At 37.3% G+C, this 9,269-nt stretch overlaps 1 long non-coding RNA gene across 1 annotated transcript in view; it reads right to left on the bottom strand.

Annotated features, from left to right (window-relative positions):
- The window catches only part of LOC104847864, a 14,703-nt gene that overhangs the window by 816 nt on the left and 4,618 nt on the right, over positions 1–9,269 (bottom strand). Inside the window, exon 2 of the long non-coding RNA XR_776254.2 lies at positions 1,360–1,509. This is a non-coding gene — a long non-coding RNA (uncharacterized LOC104847864). The remainder of the gene's footprint in view (positions 1–1,359; positions 1,510–9,269) is intronic.

Genomic DNA, 9,269 nt, shown 5'->3' with positions numbered 1-9,269 from the left:
AAGACAATACATAAAAGATACTAGTTTTTTAAATATTCCAGATTTAGATGCTTTTTGCAATTTTATATATATATATATAGTTATAGTTATATAGTTTTATATATATATAGCCAGTTTTGATAGTTTTGATAAGGATATACAAAATCTTTTCCTGCATAAATTTTCTCTATCAGGGACATCTGAAAACAGACAGATTTGTAAATATATTTTGTCTGTTTACTCATGGTAACTAGAGGATTGTTTGTTCTTCCTACTATTTTTGAAGAAAAGTGACATCCCTGCTTTACAGAACAACTACAAACAAATAATAGGAATGTGATTTATTGGCAACTAGAATGAAGAAGCCCTTCTCTATCAGGTTCCAGATGCATTTTGGGGGAGGAGGGTTCTGGATATCGAACTCAGGTCCCTGTGCTTGCAAGAAAGGCGGCGGAACCACTAAGCTAAATCCCAGGCCCCCAGATGCATTTTGAATTAAATCAACTGATGCTTATTGGGTCCCTAATATACACACTCAGCACACGGGAATCCCCAAGTTTATATTCATGAAAATGTTACACTGGGGGTAGATTTTATGCATTTATTTGAAATTATGTGGAGACAGGCAGGGGCCATTGTTTTTCCTCGTGTTGCTATCATTAAACACTGGGGTGTTGTCTGTGAAGTTAAAATAACATCTGAAGGCCTCAATTCTAACTGCATTATAAATAAAAGAGATTTCTCATTCAACTCAAATGCATCAGTCACAGAAGTCTTCTGTAGTTCTATCGGTCATCAGTACCTTGTGAAACCTATTAATCAAGGAATTGCCGTTGTCATGTATACCCACTAGCCCTATAGAAAGAAAAGCATTTATCATAAATGCTTTTATTAGTGGAAACTAATGCTTTTATTATAAAAACTTTTATTAGTAGAAACTATAGACAGTGTTTTTGGATATGCTACCTTATTCAAATCAATTGCTAAAAATCTTAACGAAATGGGGAAGAAAAATGTCATACAAATGATATCCATAACAAAAGTGTATGATTTCTTACGACTAACTGTATCTTCAACATATAGTGCTGTGTGCTTGTTGTTTCTATAATGCAGGGGATGGTTATCCTCTCAGTGAGTGAGGAAACCGAAGAAACAAATTCCTCAGTGTCCTGAGGAATATGCATGCGCATTTTAAAGATGCCTTTGGAAAAAAAGTGAAAGCAAAATGATGAGAAGATAAAATTTTGCTAGTTTTAGGGAATATACTGTGCCACAAATTACTACTCTTTCACAAGAGCAGCTAGAATGCCCCTCTGAGAACTAAAAGATGCTATGTGGCTGACTTAGCATGATATTTAAAGTCTTGTAGACTGAACTCACATGGCTTAGATAAATTTTTCTTGGTTTGGTTCTTCCTTTCTTTGGCATGGCATTTTTAATCCCCCTTCATTGAGCTCATCTCGATTTCTAGTTACCCAACTTCTTTCATAAGGTCTCTCAGTAACTCCAAAGTGAACTCTCTTCTGTAGTCTGTGAATACAAGGGTAGACATTCATCATTAGCAATTTTATATCTTAATTGCTCTCTAACCTCATAAGGAATAGTTTCCTGTTTGTGGATGGTTCCAGTTAGAGAGTAATTGAAGGTAGCTGCTTTGCAAGGCTCCTGTCTGAAGTATAGTCAGAGGGTGGACATGTGACTGAACCTTGGCTTACTGAAAGCTCCTGTTCAACACAGTGAAAGTGAGCAAGTGAGGCAAGAGCGAAAGAAATGAAAAGGAACGGTCGATGCACAAAACAATGCCAACAACACAACAGCAAAAGCCTCCTGAGACTGCCCCTGCCTCACACAGTGCTAGTACCTCTGCTCCTCTGCTCTTCAGAGCTCCCTGGAGTCCTCCCGCCCCCAAGCCTGGACCCCTAACTTGCTTCCAATTGGTTTTGAGAGCACCTAACACTTTCGGAAACAACCTCCATTTGCTTGATCGAGTCAATGGACTTCTCTTTTTAGTATTCCTCACTAATACACCACGAGTTAGCACTTGCTTGCACATTTTCCCTAATCTTTATATTTAAATTTTGTCCCATCGACAGGATTTTAAGTTTCCTAACGAACATTTAGTTAATACTGCATATTGCAAGATATTAGGAATCTCAAACTAAAGGAGAATTTAAAAATAAGTTATTGATGAAGAAGTGGATACTATACCTGAATTAATTTGCCATAGGCTATGTTTCAGTTGAATGAGGACTAGAACAAGAATTACCTGTTCTGTTCTTTATGACTTTCTACCAGAAGAAGCTTCCTTCTTATTCATTAAGTGATTTTTTTCAATAACATTAAGACTAAACTATGAATCATATTCTCAGATAATATTCAAAGAGAATATAATATGCACTCAAACAAGGAGTGTTAAGAGCATTTACAGCGTACTCTAACAAAACAATAGAACTGCATCCATCATCCTAGATTGTCATCCCACAAAGCCAATGGAACACAGGAAATAATTCCCAAGAATGTGCCAAAGAAAGTAATTTCCCATAAGAACCCAAGGAGATATACTTCTATAATAATGACTGCAATAATTGATATACTAGTCATAATCCTTCATTTATCATCAGCTGTATGGAGGTATTTTCATACTGAAAATTTTTTCTGTTTCTTCCATAAGACAGCTACAATACTATGTGTTCCAGGATGAACTAAAAGGTAACATGTTGGATTCAGAGTGACCATCTGCATAAGTGTAAAGTACAGTAGGTAGAAGTATAAGGATTGCGCTGAGAAGCCAGTAATTCGTATTAGAGAAGAAACCAGGATCATTGCTACAAGACGGCTGAGCACACGTTTAATGCAATCTGTGCATTCTTTAATGTGGACTCTAATGAGGGTCAAAGTGTGCAGTTCCTGGCCAAGATTCCTATCCCTGGAGTTTCAAGCTAATTCTAAGGAGAAAAGGTTTCCTGTTCTGGGTTTTAAATCATAAACATCAAAGAGCAGAACTTTTAGCTGCCATGTTTTTATTATCTTCTACACATTTTCTATCTGCTAGTAAATTAGTGGCTTTCTCTTGGCATGATTTGTATGAACTATTTATAACTACATTTGGACTTACTATTTTAATCTTCCAGCAAACAGATATACTCTTCAGGCCACAGATGCCAATTATAATTATGTACTTCAATATATACACATATAATTGTGTACTTGAATATGTACATATAATGGGCAAGGATTTAATCTTTGTGTATGAAGAGCTTGGTGAGATAAAAGCCAGAACAGCACAAGTGAATTTTTGACAACTATGTAGATATAGTAGTACCAAAAGATCATAACAAAACAAATGTGAGAGATCTTAGTAATTTCTTAGCACCGAGACCAAAATTATTCAGAATTATATGATATGTGTGATCCATGAAATAAAATAAGGTTAGTAAATCCAGAGTCTTCTACATGGATGCAAAGGCCAAGAAAATGCTTGAAATAATTTTTAAAATTGCCATTAAAATTTTTGCCATGGCCGTGTGGCCTGCTGTTATGTGGCTCCTGCCCATGGTGCCAGAAGTCCCCTCTCTCACTGTCCATTTTACCTCACCAACTGTATTAGTCGGCTTTCCCAGTGCTGGGACACAATATGTGCCTCACACCCACACCTTAAAGGAGAAGAGGTTTATTTGGCTCACAGTTCAGACCACAGTTTCCTCGAAAGCAAAGAGGGCGGTGCTGAAAGGGCATAGCAGAAGAAAACTGTTCCCCTGAGGGCGGCCAGGGAGCAGAGGGATGGGGGGAGCAGGAGACAAGAACACGCCCCCTCCCTCCAGATCACGCCCCCGGTGACCCACCCACCTCCTAATAACGCATTCAGCTGGGATCCGTGATTGCTCACCTTTAAAAAAATATCATGACCAGTCTCCTGCAGGAAGCTCCGCCTCCACCTCTGAACACATGAGAGATTTGGGGGACATTTTCTATCTAAACTATCTCTTATCCCATTTATTCAGACTTTTTCTCTTTTTTTTGTTTTTTGTTTTTTGTTCACTTTTTCCTCTATGTTGATACAACACAGAGGTGGATCCACAAGCACATGCAAAGCAGATGACTGGAAAGAAAAGAGACTACGGTCTTGTTTTCTTGAAGATTCACCCAGTCTCTGTGGGTGATTCTCTCCTATTTCCCGTCCCTGGGCTTCAGGGGCTAACAAATGCTCCCCTGACAAGGGGACATCTGCCCAGTTCCACTCTGCAGAAAGCAGTTGGCAATCACTCACCTCTGACAGCTGGTTCTCTTTCTCCATACCTTCTCTCTACAACCCTTTAACAGACAGACAATAAGTAGGACAGGGAAGCTGGCCTGGAATAGGAGAGAACCAGCAAGGCAATTGGAAGCCTTGAGTGGCTGGCTATTCTTAGCCCTTCCTTGGCAAGTTTAAAGAAGGTTGCTACTCAGTGCTCAAAAACAGAAAAGGATATCCCAGGACTAACACTTCTGTAGCACCCTCGTGACCAGACTGGTACTAGATTCAGGGTCACCACTGATGATCTTCCTCTCCTTTTCTCTTTTCTTTTCTTTCCTCCCTCCCTCTGGTTCTTCCCCCCCTCTTTGCTTTAGTTGTCTAATTTTCTTTTCTCCCCTCTTCTTTCTACTCTTCTACCTCCTTCCCGCTTCTTTCTTCCTTTCTCACCTCTTTTTCCTATTTCCTTTTTTCCTCCTGTATTCTTTCTTAAGTATGAAACAAAAATCGGTACTAATGCATATCTACAGAATAAACACAGATTATACTAATTTCAGCTAGAATGGAAAACCAGAACATCAAGTTGACTAGTTGAGAATAATCTTTGATATAAGCCTTACTTAACTTCAGATTACCTTAAACTAAGCAAACTGTAATTTAGCTCTAAAGAAAGAATCTGAGGTGTGGTGGCACACACCTGTAATCCCAGCACGTTGGGAGGCTGAGGCAGGAGGATCACAAGTTTGAGTATAGCCCAGACAATTTAGGGACAAACTCTTTCAAAATTAATAAATTTGAAGAAGGGCTGGGGATGTAGCGCAGTGCAAGAGCCGTATATTCAATCCCCAGTACCATCTGATGTTCATATCTTTAATATGAAAAGGATCACTGTTTACGTAACTGTCTTTTCACCAAAGCTTTCAGAAATGGGATAAAATTTTTTCCATTCCTTTTCCTACCTTTTTTAAAAATTCAGACTATTCATCTACCAAGCCTATGCTAGGGGAAAAAGATACTGAGGAATGTCACCCACTGTTGGTTCGCTTTAGGATTTTCCCTTATAAAATTTCCTTCTAAAATTATTTGTGTGTGTTCATAAATGATTCTTGATCAAGTACATAAAAATAGACTTCTCTTTTCTCAACTGGCCACATGAAGCCAGTTGAATATTAAAAAATAGTCCTGATTTTTAATTTTTTAAATTATCTGTTGAAGAGTAAAGAGACAACCTACAGAATGGGAAAAATAAAACTGCCAGCTGCTCCCTAGATGGAAGACTATTATCTAGAATATATAAAGAACAAAAAACTTAAAGTAAATAAAATACCTATTCAAATAGTGGACAACTGAAATGAATAGAAACTTCTCAGAAGAACCAACGATCAATAAATATATGAAAAAATGCTCAACATCGCTAGTCATTCAAAAATGCAAATTAAAACAACACTGAGAGTCCGTCCTACTCCAGAGAGAATGGCCATCATCAAGAAATCAAACAATAAAAAGTACTCACAGGTAGCAAGGAAGAAGAAACCCTTCTACATTGTTGGCAGGAATGTAAACTAGTGTAACCACAATGGAAATCATTATGGAGATGCCTCAAAAAAACAAAACTAGAAATTCCATCTGGCTCAGCTACTCCCCTTTTAGGTATCTCCCTGTAAGAGTTAAAGACATAATATTACAGTGATACATGCATAACTATATTTATAGCAGCATAATTCATAATAGCTAAATCTTGGAAGCAGCCTACATGTCTAGCAATGGATGAATGGATTAAAAAGTGTAAATTTTATACACAATGGAGTACTACTTTGACATAAAGAAAGGTAAACTTCAGTCATTTGCAGGAAAATTGATATATACCTTGAAACCATAATGTCAAGTGAAATAAATCAGACACACAAGCATAAACACAGCACAGTTCCTCTTACATGACAAATGCAAAGCATAAACAAAGAGCAAAATAAAAGACAGATAATAGAAAATAGAAAAATATATATTTTGCAAATGGGAGGGGACCGAGAGATGAAGGGAGCAGAGCCACAGGGGAAGGGGATAAAATAAGAATTACAATATTCTGTAGCCAGGCATAGTGGCATATGTCCCGACACTCGGGAGGCTGAGGCAGGAGGATTGCTGGGAGTGTGAAGGCAGCCTGGGCTACATAGTGAGCTCAAGCAGAGCAAGACTTTGTCTCAAAAACAAGCAAGCAAAAAAGAATTAAGACATTATGTACATGTACCAGATCCCCATGAGGAATGTGATCTACTGCAAATGTAAACTAAAACAAAAAAGTAAAAGTTGAAAATAAAATTAAAATTAAAAGAGAAAGCCCACTAAATAGATGGCAGGTACACTGAACTGAGTGAGAATCGATCAACTTGCTCCTAAACTCTGTGGTCAATAGGAAGCAATAAATAAGTAAATCTCTGTTGAACTTGTACCATTTCACTGTATCCTCTTGAGTTAGATTAAATCTGTGACACACATTTATTTGTAAATTAGTAGGAAAATAATGATTTTGCCTTTTTATTTTGATCCTGGGGATAGAACCAGAGCTTTGTGCATGCTAAGTCTGTTGCTCTACCTCTGAGCTACAACTTCAGCCATGATGTTACCTTTTTAAGAATAATTATTTTAATATATTCAACAGTTACCTGCTGTCATGTCTTAATATTCAGGGTCATCAGAGAGACATCACCAAATGATTAGGAATCCACAGAGCCAGATTCCTAAATACTGCCTTCGCCATCCTACTTCCCATGTAAACTATTTGATACTAAAAGGATCTAAGTTGTTCTGCGAGTACACCGAGTATACTGGATAATCTGTAGGAGCTTTTGTTTCTTTTTTTCTGGCTCTTGGATGAGAGTATTCAAATATACATGTTTTTTGTAATTCCACGGTCAGACTCAGGGAGAGGTGGGTACAATACTGATTTCATAGCTAAGAAAGCACCTCATGTATTATCTGAGTCTGTTTGTATGCAGCCAGAAAGTTTTCCCAAATTGGTGACAGCAGTATTTGGGAATCTGATTTTATGGTGTAATTACTTGCTGATTTCTCTTGGGATATATAGGATAAGTGTATTTTAGATGAGTGATGTTGAAAAATCTGATTACTCTAGTTTTTGTCTTTTTGAGTATGTGTGAATACAACTCAATCAAGAAAGTTTGGCCAGGATTTAGCTCGGTGGTTCCAGCACCTGCCTTGTAAGCGCAAGGATCCGAGTTCGATCCCTGGTACCAAAGATAAAGAAAAAAAGTTTCTTATATTCCTTGAAAGTAAAACTCCTCTTTTGGACCAGCCCAAGCGGTTTTTATGGTGCTGGATTCATCACTGACTTATATAAGATTATAGAACAGAAACTGCAAGCTCTCGGTAGAACTGTATGTCTTTAATCTCAAAAAACCTTTACCTCTTATACGAGTTTGACATTTTTTGCAACTATGAAGCATATAAATAAATTAAATTATAAAGACTCACATCTAGTTGCACTCTGATTTTTTTATAGAGAAAAACAAGCACTTGTATAACTCTAGTATTCACAAAATTCTCAGAAAAAAAAAAGAAATTGAACATTGAAAGCTAGGCTTAAAAATTCTTACGGAGAGATCAGAAGCATAAGAACACAAGGCTTGAATTGAGGCAGGAGTCCGCATTGTGAAGGTAATTCTTTTACAGACTTGGCTTTTCAGGAACTTTTCGGTTGAAAACAACTCCACGACTCTTGGGGGAAGTGGGTCACCAATGTGTGTGAATTGGCCACATAGCAATATCACCACACAGTTCTCAATTATAGCAGCAAACACGGATGAAGTCTGCTCATTGATCCAAATTAATCAGACTCACTACAGTAAGGAGAGATTCTAGGAGTAATGTCTCAAAATAAGGTGAGAAGACAATACTTACAGGGTGTGGGCAGCTGGATTTTAGTGGTTTAAGTGTCGCTGTCAAGACAGGAGACTAACCGAGCTGGGAGACACCCCATGATATAATAGTTGAGAGTCAGGAGATACAGGAAGGCCAAATTCCTGACATGAGTCTTGCTAGGTAATTTTATTTATTTTTAGGTAATTTTATTTTAAAATAATCTACCTATTTTCTAGATAAGCTATCTGTTATCCTGATAAGAAAAGACGCTTGGCCAAATGAAGAAATTATATGGATAAATTGTCTTTCGGAAATGTCCTGAAGCAAACAGTTATTTATTGGTTTACACCTTTAGGTTCCTGGAGAAATCACAGTAGAGAGGAAAATCACAAAAATGTGATTACCCACTTGCTTAACATAAAAAAAAAATGTATAACCCTTTTTCTAGAGGGAAGAGGGAGAATGGGGAATGTAGACAATTTTGAAGGCATCTAAAGCATTATTCTAGGAATAAATGGTCCCAGAAAGTATCTTTGCAATTTGAATGAACCTTGGACTATTCTTATTTTTTAAATTATTTAATGGATAAACTTGCACACCTTGATAACTTTAACATAAAATAGAATATTGAAATTTGACCACCCAATATATTTTCAGCATATACACTTTGCTTGTTATAGCCAATGCATCTATTAGTCACATTAATGTTTGTGTTTACAAATTTTAAAAGATAGGAAATTTGGTATATGTGACTCAATGGGGGCTATATGAGTATATCCATGAGTTATTCTAAGTTACTAAGCTATGTTTGATTAATACTTCTTACCCATTCTGCCAGTTTTCACTATGAAATAGAAGCTAGCAAATTTGACCTGCGGTGGTATGTGCTTGCAATCCCAGTGGAAACCTCAAATAACTGGAGGATTGGGAATGTGAGGCCAGCCTAGGCTGTATAGAGAGTTCAAGGCCAAGTTGGACTACCTGGTAAGACCTGTCTCAAAAAGCAAAATAATAAATAAAAAGAAATATGATAATTCTGCTAAAAGTTATAATTAATAGTGGTAATCAAAGACTACACTGAAGCAGGCTAGGGATTTAGCTCAGTGGTGCCACAGCCTGCCTCGCAAGCACAAGGTCCCAGGCTCAATCCCTGATACTACAAAAAAAAAAAAAAAAAAAAAAA

The sequence above is a fragment of the Fukomys damarensis genome, unplaced genomic scaffold (genome assembly GCF_012274545.1).
Source record: "Fukomys damarensis isolate Sample0158 unplaced genomic scaffold, DMR_v1.0_HiC HiC_scaffold_4, whole genome shotgun sequence".
In the NCBI taxonomy this organism is placed as follows: domain Eukaryota; kingdom Metazoa; phylum Chordata; class Mammalia; order Rodentia; family Bathyergidae; genus Fukomys; species Fukomys damarensis.
The sequence above is the reverse complement of the archived record's forward strand: the minus strand, read 5'-3'. Positions and strand labels throughout refer to the sequence as shown.